Genomic DNA, 22,198 nt, shown 5'->3' with positions numbered 1-22,198 from the left:
AAATTAAGGATCAAACAATATTAACTGATGGAGAATTGTAAATCTGCCTTTAACACAAACAGGGAAAAACAAGGTTATAGCCCCAGAGACAGAGCAATATTTCATCAAAAACCTCTGGCAAACACCTGGAGAACTCCTTCAAAATTGCAACCGCTTCCCTTGAATCAGACACTGATGCATTCCCTTCACAAAAGCAAGGTCCAGATTCCCACTAGTGTTATGCTTTCTCATTTTATGTTTTAGTCATACGTTACTAAGAAGCTTTGTTACTCATGTATACTAAGGACACGTTATCTTCAGCCCAAGACAATGACTCTTCAGCTAATGCCACCCAGGCAAGCCGGATGATTGGTGATGCTGAAAAGGCTCAGGAACATTCTTTCTTTAAACAGGCCAAAGTCCATTCAAAGTTCAAAACTTGGCAAAATTCAAGCTTCATATTTATTTACACAATAATATTATTGGAGTATGGATCAGAGAAATAAATAAGTCCCATTCTTGCAAAAACCTGTTGCTGGTTCCATTGCACTCTTCTGGAAATCTGCACATAGAGAAATGAAATTCAGGAAGATTCCTGTGTTGATGCAGCAGATGTTCGCTGGGATGATCGTGGGAGAGAACTGTCATTAAAAAACTGTCATGTTAATTCACAAAGCATATCAAGAACAAGACAGCACCAAAGCTGAGAAACAAAGGTGTTTTTTCCTAAGACAGATAAGATTTCAAGAGAAGATGCTGCTTTCCACAAAGCATAGAATTTTTGTTTTTTAATTTTATTTTTATTTTTAAATTAGTAAGCAGAACTGGATATATCCACAGCCCATAACAATTCATGGAATTCCTTTGTTGTTCTTTCATACCCCTACAAGGCTTGGCAATAATCCCCAGTACATACTCAAAGATGGAAAAGCTGCAGTTAGGTTTGTCACAGGAAGCAAGCTTCTGAAGTCCCTGCAACAGTATAGTACATAAGTGCAGTTTCCCGTTATGAAGAGAATCCCAACAAGAATTGTTAGTACCAATAAGTGACAATAGATGGCAGCAGAGACCATGAAATACTCATCTTGCTGCTTCTCACTGCAGAAACGGCATTTCATTCGCACGGTAAGTCCGATACTTTTAGAGAACTACTGAAAGAGACGGTAGGCCTGCTGGATTCAGAATATGAGAATATAACTCCCAGAGCCTAGCCCTGTCTGCACTCCCATAGATATGGGCACTCAGATGTGAGACCACATCTGGAGTACTCCATCCTGAATGCAACACTAGCATACTGCTGACTGTCCCTGTTTTGTATAATCAGAAAAGTGTTATTATTGCCTTGAAGTGACATATTACCTTTCATTAACCCTTACATTTCCGAGATGATTGTGTTTTGTCTCCTTTTGTGACATCCATTCGTCACAATCTCACTTGGAGGACTGATAGGATTGAGATCTTATCTCTTCACAAGTGATCTTACTTCTTTAGAAGTTTAAAGCAACTATTTCTTCTTCCAGGTTATTATAGTGATAGTGAATTTTTCAACTGCAATGTAAAACTCGGGGGTGTTATAGAATAAATAGAGTAGATATGCTAAGCCAGTTTAAGTGACATTGTGAATTCGATTGTGAATTGTGAATTAAGTGACATTGTGAATTCGAACCCTAAACTTAACCTAACCCTAACCCTAACCCTAACCCTAAACTTAAACCTAACCCTAACCCTAACCCTAACCCTAAACCTTACCCTAAACCTAACCCTAACCCTTACCCTAACCCTAAGCCCAACCCCAAACCTAACCCTAACCCTTAACCTAAACCTAAACCTAACCCTAACCCTTACCCTAAACCAAACCCTAACCCTAACCCCACAGTGACCCTAACCCCAATCCTAACCCTATCTCTAATCCTAACCCTAACCCTACCCTAACCCTAACCCCAACCCTAACCCTAACACTAACCCTACCCTAACCCTAACCCTAACCCTACCCTAACCCCAACCCCAACCCCAACCCTAACCCTAACCCTAACACAACCCTAACCCTAACCCTAACCCTAACCATACCCTAACCCTAACCGTAACCCTAAACCTAACCCTTCCCTAACCCTAACCCTAACCCTAACTCTAACCATACCCTAACCCTAACCCTAACCCTAACCCTACCCTAACCCTAACCCTAAACCTAACCCTAACCCTAACCCTAACCCTACCCTAACCCTAACCCTACCCCTAACCCTACCATAACCCTAATTTTACCCTAACCCTAACCCTTACTCTAACCCTAACTCGACCCTAACCCTAACCCTACCCTAACCCTAACCCTAAACCAAACCCTAACCCTAACCCTAACCCTACACTAACCCTAACCCTAACCCTAACCCTAACCCAAATTATTCGTCAATTTATCAGAATAACAGTACTAAACATTTTGAAGAATGCAATGAAAAATGAAAATTTGTATAGAATTGAAATTGAGATTTTGAAGTAGTGAGTGAATGGTAATCAAAGAAATAAAGTGAAAATTTAGATTTTGTTGAATCCCAGGGAGTATACTCATGCAGGCAGTCCAGTTCGCTAATGTAGCTGCCTAACCCTAACCCTAACCCAAACCCTAACCCTAACCCAAACCATAAGGCTAACCCTTACTCTAACCCTAACCCTAAACTTATCCCTAACCCTAATACTAACCCTAACGTTAACCCTACCCTGACCCTAACCAAAACCCTAACCCTAACCCTAACCCCAACCCTATCCCTAACCCTAACCCTGACCATAACGCTAACCCTACCCTAACCCTTAACCTAACCCTACCCTAACCCTTACCCTAACCCTAAGCCCAACCCCAAACCTAACCCTAACCCTTAACCTAACCCTAACCCTAACCCTAACCCTAACTATACAGTGACCCTAACCCCAATCCTTAAAAGATTAAATACAAGGCAAAATATCTCCTGGCTCACTTAAATACTGTCCTTGCCCTGTAAGTTTTAGCAAGTCACTTAAATTAGTGGTTGTAACACAATGAAAAGCACGACAGTGATAGCAGAGTAGCAAGACCCCAGGCTGCAGTGAGTGAAAACTTGCTAAACAGAGCAGTCATGGAGACAGAAAGAAGGAACAAAAACCTGCTTATCCTTGGAAGGCCTCAGCTATGCAGGGATCTCCAGATGAGATACCCTCACCTCCACTGCCAACACTTAAATGAGGTCTGGGAAGAGGAAGATCCTGTCAATACCCATACTGGTCATTCATGTGCACTGCATACACTTCAGCTCCCCTGGCTTGGCCCTGCCTTACTACTAGGTGCTCAATCACTGTTTCAAGCCCTGACTTAGCATTTCCACCACAGTGGTCATGCCTGTTCATGTGGCCAAAATCTCTCATACACTTGGATCTGAACATTATTTTAAAGGCAGAAAAATTATCCCAGTTTTTAATAAATAAATCCTGAATCATTCTTAATTTTAATGAAGGTTTTAATTAATCTTAATCATTCTCAATCTCTTTCTAACGCTAACCCTAACCCTAACGCTAACCCTAAACCTAACCCTAACCCTAATCCTAACCCTAACCCTAACCCTTACCCTTACCCTAACTTTACCTTAACCCTAACCCTAACCCTAACCCTACCCTAACCCTAACCCTAACCGTACAATAACCCTAACCCTAACCCTAACTCTACCCTAACCCTAACCCTAAACTTAACTCTAACCCGAACCCGAACCCTAACCCTAAACCTAATGCTACCCTAACCCTAAACCTACTCTAACCCTAACCATAACCCTAACCCTAAACCTAACCCTACCTTAACCCTAACCCTAACCCTAAGCCTAAACCTAACCCTTACCCTAGCCCTAACCCTACACTACCCCTAACCCTACCCTAACCCTAACCCTAACCCTACCCTAAACCTAACCCTAACCCTAACCATACCCTAACCATAACCCCAACCCCAACCCTAACCCTAACACTAACCCTAAACCCAACCCTAAACCTAACCCTACCGTAACTCTATCCCTAACCCTATCCTAATCCTAACCCTAACCGTACCCTATCCCTAACCGTAACCCTAAACCTAACTCTTCCCTAACCCTACCCCTAAACCTAACTCTAACCATACCCTAACCCTAACCCTAACCTTAACCCAAACCCTAACCTTAACCCTAATCCTAAACCTAACCCTAACCCTAGCCTTAACCCTAACCCTACCCCTAACCCTACCATAACCCTAACTTTACCCTAACCCTAACCCTTAATCTAACCCTAACCCGACCCTAACCCTAACCCTACCCTAACCCTAACCCTAACCTAACCCTAACCCTACCCTACCCCTAAACTTAACCCTAACCGGAAACCTAACCCTACTCTAACCCTAACACTAAGACTAACCCTAACCCTAACCCTAACCCTAACCTAAACCTAACCCTAAACCTAACCAGAACCCTAACCCTAACCCTAAGCCTACCCAAAACGAAACCCTAACACAAACCCTATTCGAAACCTAATCCGAAACCTAACCCTAACCATTATCCTACCCTAACCCTAAACCTAAACTAACTCCAAACCTAACCCTAACCCTAACCCTTACCCTACCCTAAACCTTACCCTATCCCTAACCCTAACCCTAACCCTAATCCTAACCCTAACCCTAACCCTAACACTAACCCTACTCTAACAATAACCCTAATCCTAACCCTAACACTAAATCTAACACTATCCTAACCCCAATCCCAACCCCAACCCTAACCCTACCCTATCCCTAACCCTAACCCTAACCCTACCCTAACCCTAACCCTAACACTAACACTACGCTAACCCTAACCCTAACCCTAACCCTAATCCTAACCCTACCCTAACCCTAATCCTACCCTAACCCTAACCCTAACCCTAACCCCACCCTAACCCTAAACCAAAACTTAACAATAACCCCAAACCCAACCCCAACCGTAACCCTAATCCTAACCCTAACCATACCCTAAACATAACCCCAACCCTAACCCTAACACTAACACTAACCCTAAACCTAACCCTAACCCTAATCCTAACCCTACCGTAACACTAACCCTAACCCTACCCTAACCCTAACATTAACCCGCCCTAACCCTAACCGTAACCCTAACCCTAACCCTAACCCTAAATCTAACCTTAACCCTAACCCTAACTTTAACCCTACCCTAACCCTGACCCTAACCGTACCCTAACCCTAACTAGAATCCTACCCTAAACCTAACCCTATCCCTACCCTAAACCTGCCCTAACCCTAACCCTAAACTTAACAAAAACCCTAATCCTAACCCTAACCCTAACTTAAACCTAACCCTAACACTAACCCAAAGCCTAACCCTAAACCTAACACTAACCCTAAACCTAACACTAACACTACCTTAACCCTAACCCTAACCCTAACCCTACAATAACCCTAACCCTACAGTAACCCCAACCCTAACCCTAACACGTACCCTACCCTAACCCAAACCCTAGAGAACTGCAATTAAGTTGTAAAGTCATTCTTAATGCTTCTTATCTGCAACATCCTTATTTTTTTTTTTAACTTCTTTTTATAATGAATACATGGCAGAATACCTTACCCATGAGCGGATAACTTTTCTTAAAAGCAAATCTTTTGACGCTCTTGACAGCAATACCTGAAATGCAGTTTGTGAGTCTTGGAAAAGGAAAGCAGACAGAAAAAAGACACCACGTAGTCTGGATTTGATGAACATTAGTCTGTTGCACTGAGTTTGTTGCAGAACTGAACTTCTACAATGGCATACAGTGCAGATCACACAAAGGCTTTGGCAGAAGTTTTTTGTTATTAATGACCGGGATAATTTTTCTGCCTTTAAAATAATGTTCAGATCCAAGTGTATGAGAGATTTTGGCCACATGAACAGGCATGACCACTGTGGTGGAAATGCTAAGTCAGGGCTTGAAACAGTGATTGAGCACCTAGTAGTAAGGCAGGGCCAAGCCAGGGGAGCTGAAGTGTATGCAGTGCACATGAATGACCAGTATGGGTATTGACAGGATCTTCCTCTTCCCAGACCTCATTTAAGTGTTGGCAGTGGAGGTGAGGGTATCTCATCTGGAGATCCCTGCATAGCTGAGGCCTTCCAAGGATAAGCAGGTTTTTGTTCCTTCTTTCTGTCTCCATGACTGCTCTGTTTAGCAAGTTCTCACTCACTGCAGCCTGGGGTCTTGCTACTCTGCTATCACTGTCGTGCTTTTCATTGTGTTACAACCACTAATTTAAGTGACTTGCTAAAACTTACAGGGCAAGGACAGTATTTAAGTGAGCCAGGAGATATTTTGCCTTGTATTTAATCTTTTTCTTCTTACAAAGTAGCCCTGCGTGAGGAAGTTTGTGTGAGGAACATTTGTTTTGTGGAAGCTGATTCAGGAGAACTCAATTTTTAACATTCCAAAGGGAAATCTCTCTGGAGTTACGACTACAAGCAGGCAAGCAACAACTGAATCTAATGTAGAAGTTTAGGACCATATGAAAAGACAGCTACATTAGCGAACTGGACTGCCTGCATGAGTATACTCCCTGGGATTCAACAAAATCTAAATTTTCACTTTATTTCTTTGATTACCATTCACTCACTACTTCAAAATCTCAATTTCACTTCTATACCAATTTTCATTTTTCATTGCCTTTTTCAAAATGTTTAGTACTGTATGTAATTTATACTATATATACTTGTAATGGTTTAATCCCTCTGTAACAGATACATTTTGGTTAGAATTCACAATGTTTTTTGAAGATCTGTGCAGGTCATTCGACAAATTCAAGGGAAACTTACAGCACTTTACTTGTTATTGGAACAGATGGATGTGTTTTGCCCATTCATCTACTTCCATGTCCTTCTAAATTATTTGTCAATTTATCAGACAAACAAGATGGTGAGACTAATTTTTTATGTCATGTAAAGATGATGTTTATGCAATATAATATATTTTGCATCTATTATCTGAACGTTTGTATTTATCAGTAATATCAGTGTGGCTCATAATTTGAAGAAATTGATCAGTCTCATCCATCCCTTGGCCAGGCTGGGCTGCTCCAGGAGGCAGATGATGTGGCAGGGTGAGCAGGCGGAAGCGTGAGCAAAACTGTTTTAGAGGCAGAATGTTCTTGTTTCACAGTATTGCAGATATGCAATCCTGCATTCAGGATGGAAGAAAGGGGCCTAGAATTTCAAAGAGATATGATGCAAAGTGGACAATGAGGGTCATTGCAAAAATTGTCCTTCTTTAGGGAACAAAACTTGCCTCCTGTTGAGTTCAATGACAGTCCTGCTATTGATTTGTGCCTGCCCTATCTATTCATTTTTCTGCTCCCCTGATTTTTTTTTTTTTTTTTTTTTCCACTTTTGCTCAGATTAATGACTTGCTTCATTCCTTAACTTTATCCTCTCTTCCCGAAAAGTGTTGTCAGCAGGTCAAGGTAGATGATCCTGCCCCTCTGCTCTGCATTGGTAAAGTCCGTATGGAAAAAATTGCACCCACCAACATTCACCGACACTTGCTGGATGGAGTCCAGACAATGCACATGAGCTCAGGGAGCTGGTAGATGTTGGACTTCAGCAGTGGTGACAACAGCAGTAGTTTACCTCTGCTGGTGCAGATTTTTACAAATGCAGCATGCAGGCTCATGTTCATTGCTAAATCACATCAAAAATGCATAGCTAGTGGTGGTGTCTATGTTAAAAAATAGTATTTTGAAGCTGAGAGTTTTCTCTCTCAAGTAATGTGATGGTTGTATGGGAACTGTTGATCACAGCCTGGACCTCTTATTGACCACCTGAGGCAAGCAATAAGTCAGCCATGGGAGCACAGGTGAAAGCAATTTGCCAGTGCTACCAGGAAGGGGTGGAGATCCCATTTAAGGGCTGACTCCCACTGAGGAGGGATCTCTTTCTGGAGGTTGCTCTCTGGGGTGTTTACTGTGAGCCTGTGAGTCCAGTTAGCATTTCCTTTTTTTTTTTTTTTTTTTCTTTTTTTTTTTTTTTTTTTTTCTTTTTAAGTGTATATATCTTTTCATCATGGTTATCTTATGAAGCCTAACCTTTGTGCATCTGTTGATTGTAGAAGCCCCTAGCCTACAATATTACCATAGTAGTAAGAATGTTACAGTTTTCTGAGAAAGTAATAAAAAGGAGTAAAGAAATTTCTCTTGTTTTGAGAAATATTGCTTTCTCCAGCCTTTTTGAAGAAAGGTTAGACTAGAGAAGCTGCAATTACGTGGTAAAGTCATTCTTAATGCTTCTTATCTGCAACATCCTTTTTTTTTTTTTTTTTAACTTCTTTTTATAATGAATACATGGCAGAATACCTTACCCATGAGCAGGTAACTTTTCTTAAAAGCATAACTTTTGACGCTCTTGACAGCAATACCTGAAATGCAGTTTGTGAGTCTTGGAAAAGGAAGGCAGACAGAAAAAAGACACCACGTAGTCTGGATTTGATGAACATTAGTCTGTTGCTCTCAGTTTGTTGCAGAGCTGAACTTCTACAATGGCATACAGTGCAGATCACACAAAGGCTTTGGCAGAAGTTTTTTGTTATTAATGACCGGGATAATTTTTCTGCCTTTAAAATAATGTTCAGATCCAAGTGTATGAGAGATTTTGGCCACATGAACAGGCATGACCACTGTGGTGGAAATGCTAAGTCAGGGCTTGAAACAGTGATTGAGCACCTAGTAGTAAGGCAGGGCCAAGCCAGGGGAGCTGAAGTGTATGCAGTGCACATGAATGACCAGTATGGGTATTGACAGGATCTTCCTCTTCCCAGACCTCATTTAAGTGTTGGCAGTGGAGGTGAGGGTATCTCATCTGGAGATCCCTGCATAGCTGAGGCCTTCCAAGGATAAGCAGGTTTTTGTTCCTTCTTTCTGTCTCCATGACTGCTCTGTTTAGCAAGTTTTCACTCACTGCAGCCTGGGGTCTTGCTACTCTGCTATCACTGTCGTGCTTTTCATTGTGTTACAACCACTAATTTAAGTGACTTGCTAAAACTTACAGGGCAAGGACAGTATTTAAGTGAGCCAGGAGATATTTCGCCTTGTATTTAATCTTTTAAGGATTGGGGTTAGGGTCACTGTAGGGTTAGGGTTAGGGTTAGGGTTAGGTTAAGGGTTAGGGTTAGGTTTGGGGTTGGGCTTAGGGTTAGGGTAAGGGTTAGGGTTAGGTTTAGGGTTAGGGTTAGGGTAAGGGTAAGGGTTAGGTTTAGGGTTAGGGTTAGGGTTAGGGTACGGGTTACGGTTAGGGTTAGGGTTAGGGTTAGGGTTAGTGTTAAGGTAGGGTTAGGGTTAGGGTTAGGGTTAGGGTTAGGTTAAGGGTTAGGGTAGGGTTAGGGTTAGGGATAGGGCTGGGTTAAGGGTTAGGGTTAATGTTTTGGTTAGGGTCAGGGTAGTGTTAGGGTTAGGGTTAGTATTAGGGTTAGGGATAAGTTTAGGGTTAGGGTTAGGGTTAGGGTAAGGGTTAGGTTTAGGGTTTGGGTTAGGGTTAGGGTTTGGGTTAGGGTTAGGGTTAGGCAGCTACATTAGCGAACTGGACTGCCTGCATGAGTATACTCCCTGGGATTCAACAAAATCTAAATTTTCACTTTATTTCTTTGATTACCATTCACTCACTACTTCAAAATCTGAATTTCAATTCTATACAAATTTTCATTTTTCATTGCATTCTTCAAAATGTTTAGTACTGTTATTCTGATAAATTGACGAATAATTTGGGTTAGGGTTAGGGTTAGGGTTAGGGTTAGGGTTAGGGTTAGGGTAGGGTTAGGGTTAGGGTCGAGTTAGGGTTAGATTAAGGGTTAGGGTTAGGGTAAAGTTAGGGTTATGGTAGGGGTAGGGGTAGGGTTAGGGTTAAGGTTAGGGCTAGGGTTAGGTTTAGGATTAGGGTTAGGGTTAGGGTTTGGGTTAGGGTTAGGGAAGGGTTAGGAAAGGGTTAGGTTTAGGGTTACGGTTAGGGTTAGGGTATGGTTAGGGTTAGGGTTGGGTTAGGGTTAGGGTTGGGGTTGGGGTAGGGTTAGGGTTAGGGTAGGGTTAGAGTTAGGGTAGTGTTAGGCTTAGGGTTAGGGTTAGGGTTAGGGTTAGTGTTTGGGTTACGGTAGGGTTAGGGTTAGGGTAGGGTTAGGGTTAGGGTTGGGGTTAGGGTTAGGGTTGGGGTTAGGGTTAGGGTTAGGGTTAGAGATAGGGTTAGGATTGGGGTTAGGGTCACTGTAGGGTTAGGGTTAGGGTTAGGTTTAGGGTTAGGTTAAGGGTTAGGGTTAGGTTTGGGGTTGGGCTTAGGGTTAGGGTAAGGGTTAGGGTTAGGTTTAGGGTAAGGGTTAGGTTTAGGGTTAGGGTTAGGGTACGGGTTACGGTTAGGGTTAGGGTTAGGATTAAGGTAGGGTTAGGGTTACGGTTAGGGTTAGGGTTAGGGTTAGGGTAGGGTTAGGGTAGGGTTAGGTTAAGGGTTAGGTTAGGGTTAGCGTTATGGTCAGGGTTAGGGTTAGGGATAGGGTTGGTTTTAGGGTTAGGGTTAGGGTTTTGGTTAGGGTCAGGGTAGGGTTAGGGTTAGGGTTAGTATTAGGGTTAGGGATAAGTTTAGGGTTAGGGTTAGAGGAAGGGTTAGCCTTATGGTTTGGGTTCGGGTTAGGGTTTGGGTTAGGGTTAGGGTTAGGCAGCTACATTAGCGAACTGGACTGCCTGCATGAGTATACTCCCTGGGATTCAACAAAATCTAAATTTTCACTTTATTTCTTTGATTACCATTCACTCACTACTTCAAAATCTGAATTTCAATTCTATACAAATTTTCATTTTTCATTGCATTCTTCAAAATGTTTAGTACTGTTATTCTGATAAATTGACGAATAATTTGGGTTAGGGTTAGGGTTAGGGTTAGGTGTTAGGGTTAGGGTTAGGGTTAGGGTAGGGTTAGTGTTAGGGTTAGGGTTAGGTTTAGGGTTAGGGTTAGGGTAGGGTTAGGGTTAGGGTCGAGTTAGAATTAGATTAAGGGTTAGGGTTAGGGTAAAGTTAGGGTTATGGTATGGTTAGGGGTAGGGTTAGGGTTAAGGTTAGGGTTAGGGTTAGGTTTAGGATTAGGGTTAGGGTTAGGGTTTGGGTTAAGGTTAGGGTTAGGGTTAGGGTATGGTTAGAGTTAGGGTTAGGGTTAGGGAAGGGTTAGGTTTAGGGTTACGGTTAGGGTTAGGGTATCGTTAGTGTTAGGGTTAGGGTTGGGTTAGGGTTAGGGTTAGGGTTGGGGTTGGGGTTAGGGTAGGGTTAGGGTTAGGGTAGGGTTAGGGTAGGGTTAGGGTTAGGGTAGTGTTAGGCTTAGGGTTAGGGTTAGGGTTAGGGTTAGTGTTTGGGTTACGGTAGGGTTAGGGTTAGGGTAGGGTTAGGGTTAGGGTTGGGGTTAGGGTTAGGTTAAGGGTTAGGGTTAGGTTTGGGGTTGGGCTTAGGGTTAGGGTAAGGGTTAGGGTTAGGTTTAGGGTTAGGGTTAGGGTTAGGGTAAGGGTTAGGTTTAGGGTTAGGGTTAGGGTTAGGGTTAGGGTTAGGTTACGGGTTACGGTTAGGGTTAGGGTTAGGGTTAGTGTTAAGGTAGGGTTAGGGTTAGGGGTAGGGTTAGGGTTAGGGTAGGGTTAGGTTAAGGGTTAGGGTAGGGTTAGGGTTATGGTCAGGGTTAGGGTTAGGGATAGGGTTGGGTTTAGGGTTAGGGTTAGGGTTTTGGTTAGGGTCAGGGTAGGGTTAGGGTTAGGGTTAGTATTAGGGTTAGGGATAAGTTTAGGGTTAGGGTTAGAGTAAGGGTTAGGGTTAGGGTTTGGGTTAGGGTTAGGGTTTGGGTTAGGGTTAGGGTTAGGCAGCTACATTTGCGAACTGGACTGCCTGCATGAGTATACTCCCTGGGATTCAACAAAATCTAAATTTTCACTTTATTTCTTTGATTACCATTCACTCACTACTTCAAAATCTGAATTTCAATTCTATACAAATTTTCATTTTTCATTGCATTCTTCAAAATGTTTAGTACTGTTATTCTGATAAATTGACGAATAATTTGGGTTAGGGTTAGGGTTAGGGTTAGGTGTTAGGGTTAGGGTTAGGGTTAGGGTAGGGTTAGTGTTAGGGTTAGGGTTAGGTTTAGGGTTAGGGTTAGGGTAGGGTTAGGGTTAGGGTCGAGTTAGGGTTAGATTAAGGGTTAGGGTTAGGGTAAAGTTAGGGTTATGGTATGGTTAGGGGTAGGGTTAGGGTTAAGGTTAGGGTTAGGGTTAGGTTTAGGATTAGGGTTAGGGTTAGGGTTTGGGTTAAGGTTAGGGTTAGTGTTAGGGTATGGTTAGAGTTAGGGTTAGGGTTAGGGTTAGGGAAGGGTTAGGTTTAGGGTTACGGTTAGGGTTAGGGTATCGTTAGTGTTAGTGTTAGGGTTGGGTTAGGGTTAGGGTTAGGGTTGGGGTTGGGGTTAGGGTAGGGTTAGGGTTAGGGTAGGGTTAGGGTAGGGTTAGGGTTAGGGTAGTGTTAGGCTTAGGGTTAGGGTTAGGGTTAGGGTTAGGGTTAGGGTTAGTGTTTGGGTTACGGTAGGGTTAGGGTTAGGGTAGGGTTAGGGTTAGGGTTGGGGTTAGGGTTAGGTTAAGGGTTAGGGTTAGGTTTGGGGTTGGGCTTAGGGTTAGGGTAAGGGTTAGGGTTAGGTTTAGGGTTAGGGTTAGGGTTAGGGTAAGGGTTAGGTTTAGGGTTAGGGTTAGGGTTAGGGTTAGGGTTAGGTTACGGGTTACGGTTAGGGTTAGGGTTAGGGTTAGTGTTAAGGTAGGGTTAGGGTTAGGGGTAGGGTTAGGGTTAGGGTAGGGTTAGGTTAAGGGTTAGGGTAGGGTTAGGGTTATGGTCAGGGTTAGGGTTAGGGATAGGGTTGGGTTTAGGGTTAGGGTTAGGGTTTTGGTTAGGGTCAGGGTAGGGTTAGGGTTAGGGTTAGTATTAGGGTTAGGGATAAGTTTAGGGTTAGGGTTAGAGTAAGGGTTAGGGTTAGGGTTTGGGTTAGGGTTAGGGTTTGGGTTAGGGTTAGGGTTAGGCAGCTACATTTGCGAACTGGACTGCCTGCATGAGTATACTCCCTGGGATTCAACAAAATCTAAATTTTCACTTTATTTCTTTGATTACCATTCACTCACTACTTCAAAATCTGAATTTCAATTCTATACAAATTTTCATTTTTCATTGCATTCTTCAAAATGTTTAGTACTGTTATTCTGATAAATTGACGAATAATTTGGGTTAGGGTTAAGGTTAGGGTTAGGGTTAGGTTTAGGATTAGGGTTAGGGTTTGGGTTAAGGTTAGGGTTAGGGTTAGGGTATGGTTAGAGTTAGGGTTAGGGTTAGGGTTAGGGTTAGGGTTAGGGTAAGGGTTAGGGTTAGGGTTAGGGTTAGGGTTGGGGTTAGGGTTAGGGTTAGGGTTAGAGATAGGGTTAGGATTGGGGTTAGGGTTAGGGTATGGTTAGAGTTAGGGTTAGGTTTAGGGTTAGGTTAAGGGTTAGGATTAGGTTTGGGGTTGGGCTTAGGGTTAGGGTAAGGGTTAGGGTTACGTTTAGGGTAAGGGTTAGGGTTAGGGTTAGGGTTAGGTTTAGGGTTAGGGTTAGGTTTAAGTTTAGGTTTAGGGTTAGGGTTAGGGTTAGGGTTAGGGTTAGGGTTAGGGTTAGGTTAAGTGTTAGGGTTAGGTTTGGGGTTGTGCTTAGGGTTAGGGTAAGGGTTAGGGTCAGGTTTAATGTTAGGGTTAGGGTTAGGGTTAGGGTTAGTTTTAGGGTTAGGTTTAGGGTTAGGGTTAGGGTTAGGGTTAGGGTTAGGGTTAGGTTTACGGTTAGGGTAAGGGTTAGGGTTAGGGTTAGGGTTAGGGTTAGGGTTAGGGTTAGGGTTATGGTTAGGGTAAGGGTTAGGGTTATGGTTTGGGTTAGGGTTAGGGTTAGACAGCTACATTAGCGAACTGGACTGCCTGCATGAGTATACTCCCTGGGATTCAACAAAATCTAAATTTTCACTTTATTTCTTTGATTACAATTCACTCACTACTTCAAAATCTGAATTTCAATTCTATACAAATTTTCATTTTTCATTGCATTCTTCAAAATGTTTAGTACTTTTATTCTGATAAATTGACGAATAATTTGGGTTAGGGTTAGGGTTAGGGTTAGGGTTAGGGTAGGGTTAGGGTTAGGGTTAGGGTTAGGGTTAGGTTTAGGGTTAGGGTTAGGGTAGGGTTAGGGTTAGGGTCGAGTTAGGGTTAGATTAAAGGTTAGGGTTAGGGTAAAGTTAGGGTTAAGGTAGGGTTAGGGGTAGGGTTAGGGTTAAGGTTAGGGTTAGGGTTAGGTTTAGGATTAGGGTTAGGGTTAGGGTTTGGGTTAAGGTTAGGGTTAGGGTTAGGGTATGGTTAGAGTTAGGGTTAGGGTTAGGGTTAGGGAAGGGTTAGGTTTAGGGTTACGGTTAGGGTTAGGGTTAGGGTTAGGGTTGGGGTTGGGGTTAGGGTAGGGTTAGGCTTAGGGTAGGGTTAGGGTAGGGTTAGGGTTAGGGTAGTGTTAGGCTTAGGTTTAGGGTTAGGGTTAGGGTTAGGGTTAGTGTTTGGGTTACGGTAGGGTTAGGGTTAGGGTTAGGGTAGGGTTAGTGTTAGGGTTAGGGTTGGGGTTAGGGTTAGGGTAGGGTTAGGGTTAGGGTTAGAGATAGGGTTAGGATTGGGGTTAGGGTCACTGTGGGGTTAGGGTTAGATTTAGGGTTAGGTTAAGGGTTAGGGTTAGGTTTGGGGTTGGGCTTAGGGTTAGGTTAAGGGTTAGGGTTAGGTTTAGGGTTAGGTTAAGGGTTAGGGTTAGGGTTTGGGGTTGGGCTTGGGGTTAGGGTAAGGGTTAGGGTTAGGTTTAGGGTAAGGGTTAGGGTTAGGGTTAGGGTTAGGTTTAAGTTTAGGGTTAGGGTTAGGGTTAGGGTTGGGGTTAGGGTTAGGGTAGTGTTAGGCTTAGGGTTAGGGTTAGGGTAGGGTTAGGGTTAGGGTTAGGGTTAGGGTTGGGGTTAGGGTTAGGGTAGGGTTAGGGTTAGGGTTAGGGTTAGAGATAGGGTTAGGATTGGGGTTAGGGTCACTGTAGGGTTAGGGTTAGGGTTAGGTTTAGGGTTAGGTTAAGGGTTAGGGTTAGGTTTGGGGTTGGGCTTAGGGTTAGGGTAAGGGTTAGGGTTAGGTTTAGGGTAAGGTTTAGGGTTAGGGTTAGGGTTAGGGTTAGGTTTAAGTTTAGGGTTAGGGTTAGGGTTAGGTTAAGTTTAGGGTTCGAATTCACAATGTCACTTAATTCACAATTCACAATCGAATTCACAATGTCACTTAAACTGGCTTAGCGTATCTACTCTATTTATTCTATAACACCCCCGAGTTTTACATTGCAGTTGAAAAATTCACTATCACTATAATAACCTGGAAGAAGAAATAGTTGCTTTAAACTTCTAAAGAAGTAAGATCACTTGTGAAGAGATAAGATCTCAATCCTATCAGTCCTCCAAGTGAGATTGTGACGAATGGATGTCACAAAAGGAGACAAAACACAATCATCGCGGAAATGTAAGGGTTAATGAAAGGTAATATGTCACTTCAAGGCAATAATAACACTTTTCTGATTATACAAAACAGGGACAGTCAGCAGTATGCTAGTGTTGCATTCAGGATGGAGTACTCCAGATGTGGTCTCACATCTGAGTGCCCATATCTATGGGAGTGCAGACAGGGCTAGGCTCTGGGAGTTATATTCTCATATTCTGAATCCAGCAGGCCTACCGTCTCTTTCAGTAGTTCTCTAAAAGTATCGGACTTACCGTGCGAATGAAATGCCGTTTCTGCAGTGAGAAGCAGCAAGATGAGTATTTCATGGTCTCTGCTGCCATCTATTGTCACTTATTGGTACTAACAATTCTTGTTGGGATTCTCTTCATAACGGGAAACAGCACTTATGTACTATACTGTTGCAGGGACTTCAGAAGCTTGCTTCCTGTGACAAACCTAACTGCAGCTTTTCCATCTTTGAGTATGTACTGGGGATTATTGCCAAGCCTTGTAGGGGTATGAAAGAACAACAAAGGAATTCCATGAATTGTTATGGGCTGTGGATATATCCAGTTCTGCTTACTAATTTAAAAATAAAAATAAAATTAAAAAACAAAAATTCTATGCTTTGTGGAAAGCAGCATCTTCTCTTGAAATCTTATCTGTCTTAGGAAAAAACACCTTTGTTTCTCAGCTTTGGTGCTGTCTTGTTCTTGATATGCTTTGTGAATTAACATGACAGTTTTTTAATGACAGTTCTCTCCCACGATCATCCCAGCGAACATCTGCTGCATCAACACAGGAATCTTCCTGAATTTCATTTCTCTATGTGCAGATTTCCAGAAGAGTGCAATGGAACCAGCAACAGGTTTTTGCAAGAATGGGACTTATTTATTTCTCTGATCCATACTCCAATAATATTATTGTGTAAATAAATATGAAGCTTGAATTTTGCCAAGTTTTGAACTTTGAATGGACTTTGGCCTGTTTAAAGAAAGAATGTTCCTGAGCCTTTTCAGCATCACCAATCATCCGGCTTGCCTGGGTGGCATTAGCTGAAGAGTCATTGTCTTGGGCTGAAGATAACGTGTCCTTAGTATACATGAGTAACAAAGCTTCTTAGTAACGTATGACTAAAACATAAAATGAGAAAGCATAACACTAGTGGGAATCTGGACCTTGCTTTTGTGAAGGGAATGCATCAGTGTCTGATTCAAGGGAAGCGGTTGCAATTTTGAAGGAGTTCTCCAGGTGTTTGCCAGAGGTTTTTGATGAAATATTGCTCTGTCTCTGGGGCTATAACCTTGTTTTTCCCTGTTTGTGTTAAAGGCAGATTTACAATTCTCCATCAGTTAATATTGTTTGATCCTTAATTTCAGTTTTATTTACTTTCTTGCCAGAGTAACCTGGCATGTACAAGAATTTATGTCTTCCTACTTGTTTTCTCAGGCCGTATTCAATTAATCCCAAAAAGTAAGCCATTATTGGTGTGTTTATTGGGGATTAGCTGCTTCTGTTGTTACAAAATCATCTACGGGCAGTAAGATGCACCCGCGTGGATATCATCCACGAAAGATAAACTTCTTTATCCTGCTCTCCTAGCTGTAATTTAACCAGTGGAACTGCTAGGGTAGACTTCCCAAATTCTCATCCTTCATTTATGCAAGCAGAAATTGTCCCCTCTTTCTCAGTAATTTACGCATTACTTTCATTCCGATGGGGAAGAGCCCTCTCTGGGCTCTTCCAGCCCCCCCTTCCCCATTTCTCTCTGAGTGGATCCCTGGATCCTACGGCCCTACTCCAGTGCCGTGACACTAACAGCTGCTGTTATTCCCAGTTTACCTCCTCCTCTCCAGAGGCTCCCAGTACCAACACTGGGATTCTCTCTGCAGAGGCTAGTCTCACTTCCAGTGCCCTGCCCTCTCCTCTCACCTCCCCCTTTGCAAGTAATGCTGTTTGCAGCAGAAGTCTCCGGCTGCAGCTCACTCTCTCACACCAAGTTCTGCTCGCGGGGGAAACGGTGTGGGGGGTTGCTCTCACACCAGCACAGATTAACTCACTTTCTCTTTAACCCTTTTTCCTTTGTTGCACCCTCAGTTACACTTCCACATACCCTCCATTCTACTTCTGTATAACAGTAACAATTACCTTTCTTATACCATCAAAACAGTTTGTCTCATTCCTTTCAAAATCCACAAATCAAACCGCACAATTCTTCAACTTCCACAAACATCCAGCACTTGGTCTCTCCTGATTAGGTACTCAATTCGAAAACTGGTCCCACTATTCCCTTTATGTTCCTAGTTTCTTATTTAATATTCCCCCGGGCGCTCCTGCAACACCCTTCCAATGTGACAACATACACCTGAGAGGTGTTTTGTTCGTTTTTCTGTTTGTCTGTTTGGTTTGGTATTTTTTCGGGTGTGAGAGCAACCTCTCCACCACCGAATAACTAACTAACTAACTAACACTTGAGGAGCATACACATACATTATGGAATTTCGAGCGACCATTCTTTGTAGTGGGGTTCTCTGTGGCTCCACTTCTGTGTTTTGTGATGACAAGGGTAGAAGGGAAAAGCCTCTCTTAAAGAGGCAGCTGGAGATTCGAGGAGCGACAGATGCTGTGCTCTCAGGGAGCACTTTGGAAGAAGCCGGGAGAGATCCTTTCTGGACTGCGCAGTAAAGAACCCCCTGCGGAGGAAAGGCAGCAGGCTGAACTCGGACGTTCTGGGCTTCAGAACGGCACAACTTCGCTCTCACGGCTCGGAAGTGGCACTGCTCCGGAAGCGGCACTTGCTCCGCAGCGCAACTGGTCCGGAGCGTTTGCTGTTCCTGACCGAGTAGGGGTACTCTCCAGCTGCCTCTTTAAGAAAGGCTTTTCCCTTCTACCCTTGTCATCACAAAACACAGAAGAGGAGCCACAGAGAACCCCACTACAAAGAATTGTCGCTCGAAATAAAGGCACGGACACGACATTCAGAGCCAGGCGTAGTTCATTCTGCATAGATGTACGCACGGCGAAGTCCAAACCGCTCCTTTCGGATGTGCGGAGAAGAGCCCGCAGATCGGAGAAAAGCCCCCGGCTGCAGTCGCACTTTCTCGGGTACGGTTTAACAAGACACCGCGGCTGGAGGCTGAAAGCGGCAGTCGGCGAGAAGCGCGATTCTCGGGCAGCAACGGCAATCGCTCCGGAGCAGTTCACCGCGAGTGCCACTTCCGAGCCGTGAGAGCGAAGTTGTGCCGTTCTGAAGCCCAGAACGTCCGAATTCAGCCTGCTGCCTTTCCTCCGCAGGGGGTTCTTTACTGCGCAGTCCAGAAAGGATCTCTCCCGGCTTCTTCCAAAGTGCTCCCTGCGAGCACAGCATCTGTCGCTCCTCGAATCTCCAGCTGCCTCTTTAAGAGAGGCTTTTCCCTTCTACCCTTGTCATCACAAAACACAGAAGTGGAGCCACAGAGAACCCCACTACAAAGAATTGTTGCTCGAAATGAAGGCACGGACACGACATTCAGAGCCAGGCGTAGTTCATTCTGCATAGATTTACGCACGGCGCAGTCCAAACCGCTCCTTTCGGATGTGCGGAGAAGAGCCCGCAGATCGGAGAAAAGCCCCCGGCTGCAGTCGCACTTTCTCGGGAACGGTTTAACAAGACACCGCGGCTGGAGGCTGAAAGCGGCAGTCGGCGATAAGCGCGATTCTCGGGCAGCAACGGCAATCGCTCCGGAGCAGTTCACCGCGAGTGCCACTTCCGAGCCGTGAGAGCGAAGTTGTGCCGTTCTGAAGCCCAGAACGTCCGAATTCAGCCTGCTGCCTTTCCTCCGCAGGGGGTTCTTTACTGCGCAGTCCAGAAAGGATCTCTCCCGGCTTCTTCCAAAGTGCTCCCTGAGAGCACAGCATCTGTCGCTCCTCGAATCTCCAGCTGCCTCTTTAAGAGAGGCTTTTCCCTTCTACCCTTGTCATCACAAAACACAGAAGTGGAGCCACAGAGAACCACACTACAAAGAATTGTCGCTCGAAATTCCATAATGTATGTGTATGCTCCTCAAGTGTTAGTTAGTTAGTTAGTTATTCGGTGGTGGAGAGGTTGCTCTCACACCCGAAAAAATACCAAACCAAACAGACAAACAGAAAAACGAACAAAACACCTCTCAGGTGTATGTTGTCACATTGGAAGGGTGTTGCAGGAGCGCCCGGGGGAATATTAAATAAGAAACTAGGAACATAAAGGGAATAGTGGGACCAGTTTTCTAATTGAGTACCTAATCAGGAGAGACCAAGTGCTGGATGTTTGTGGAAGTTGAAGAATTGTGCGGTTTGATTTGTGGATTATGAAAGGAATGAGACAAACTGTTTTGGTGGTATAAGAAAGGTAATTGTTACTGTTATACAGAAGTAGAATGGAGGGTATGTGGAAGTGTAACTGAGGGTGCAACAAAGGAAAAAGGGTTAAAGAGAAAGTGAGTTAATCTGTGCTGGTGTGAGAGCAACCCCCCACACCGTTTCCCCCGCGAGCAGAACTTGGTGTGAGAGAGTGAGCTGCAGCCGGAGACTTCTGCTGCAAACAGCATTACTTGCAAAGGGGGAGGTGAGAGGAGAGGGCAGGGCACTGGAAGTGAGACTAGCCTCTGCAGAGAGAATCCCAGTGTTGGTACTGGGAGCCTCTGGAGAGGAGGAGGTAAACTGGGAATAACAGCAGCTGTTAGTGTCACGGCACTGGAGTAGGGCCGTAGGATCCAGGGATCCACTCAGAGAGAAATGGGGAAGGGGGGGCTGGAAGAGCCCAGAGAGGGCTCTTCCCCATCGGAATGAAAGTAATGCGTAAATTACTGAGAAAGAGGGGACAATTTCTGCTTGCATAAATGAAGGATGAGAATTTGGGAAGTCTACCCTAGCAGTTCCACTGGTTAAATTACAGCTAGGAGAGCAGGATAAAGAAGTTTATCTTTCGTGGATGATATCCACGCGGGTGCATCTTACTGCCCGTAGATGATTTTGTAACAACAGAAGCAGCTAATCCCCAATAAACACACCAATAATGGCTTACTTTTTGGGATTAATTGAATACGGCCTGAGAAAACAAGTAGGAAGACATAAATTCTTGTACATGCCAGGTTACTCTGGCAAGAAAGTAAATAAAACTGAAATTAAGGATCAAACAATATTAACTGATGGAGAATTGTAAATCTGCCTTTAACACAAACAGGGAAAAACAAGGTTATAGCCCCAGAGACAGAGCAATATTTCATCAAAAACCTCTGGCAAACACCTGGAGAACTCCTTCAAAATTGCAACCGCTTCCCTTGAATCAGACACTGATGCATTCCCTTCACAAAAGCAAGGTCCAGATTCCCACTAGTGTTATGCTTTCTCATTTTATGTTTTAGTCATACGTTACTAAGAAGCTTTGTTACTCATGTATACTAAGGACACGTTATCTTCAGCCCAAGACAATGACTCTTCAGCTAATGCCACCCAGGCAAGCCGGATGATTGGTGATGCTGAAAAGGCTCAGGAACATTCTTTCTTTAAACAGGCCAAAGTCCATTCAAAGTTCAAAACTTGGCAAAATTCAAGCTTCATATTTATTTACACAATAATATTATTGGAGTATGGATCAGAGAAATAAATAAGTCCCATTCTTGCAAAAACCTGTTGCTGGTTCCATTGCACTCTTCTGGAAATCTGCACATAGAGAAATGAAATTCAGGAAGATTCCTGTGTTGATGCAGCAGATGTTCGCTGGGATGATCGTGGGAGAGAACTGTCATTAAAAAACTGTCATGTTAATTCACAAAGCATATCAAGAACAAGACAGCACCAAAGCTGAGAAACAAAGGTGTTTTTTCCTAAGACAGATAAGATTTCAAGAGAAGATGCTGCTTTCCACAAAGCATAGAATTTTTGTTTTTTAATTTTATTTTTATTTTTAAATTAGTAAGCAGAACTGGATATATCCACAGCCCATAACAATTCATGGAATTCCTTTGTTGTTCTTTCATACCCCTACAAGGCTTGGCAATAATCCCCAGTACATACTCAAAGATGGAAAAGCTGCAGTTAGGTTTGTCACAGGAAGCAAGCTTCTGAAGTCCCTGCAACAGTATAGTACATAAGTGCTGTTTCCCGTTATGAAGAGAATCCCAACAAGAATTGTTAGTACCAATAAGTGACAATAGATGGCAGCAGAGACCATGAAATACTCATCTTGCTGCTTCTCACTGCAGAAACGGCATTTCATTCGCACGGTAAGTCCGATACTTTTAGAGAACTACTGAAAGAGACGGTAGGCCTGCTGGATTCAGAATATGAGAATATAACTCCCAGAGCCTAGCCCTGTCTGCACTCCCATAGATATGGGCACTCAGATGTGAGACCACATCTGGAGTACTCCATCCTGAATGCAACACTAGCATACTGCTGACTGTCCCTGTTTTGTATAATCAGAAAAGTGTTATTATTGCCTTGAAGTGACATATTACCTTTCATTAACCCTTACATTTCCGAGATGATTGTGTTTTGTCTCCTTTTGTGACATCCATTCGTCACAATCTCACTTGGAGGACTGATAGGATTGAGATCTTATCTCTTCACAAGTGATCTTACTTCTTTAGAAGTTTAAAGCAACTATTTCTTCTTCCAGGTTATTATAGTGATAGTGAATTTTTCAACTG

Source organism: Lagopus muta, chromosome 7 (genome assembly GCF_023343835.1).
Source record: "Lagopus muta isolate bLagMut1 chromosome 7, bLagMut1 primary, whole genome shotgun sequence".
Lineage (NCBI taxonomy): Eukaryota > Metazoa > Chordata > Aves > Galliformes > Phasianidae > Lagopus > Lagopus muta.
Note: the sequence above shows the minus strand (reverse complement) of the source record.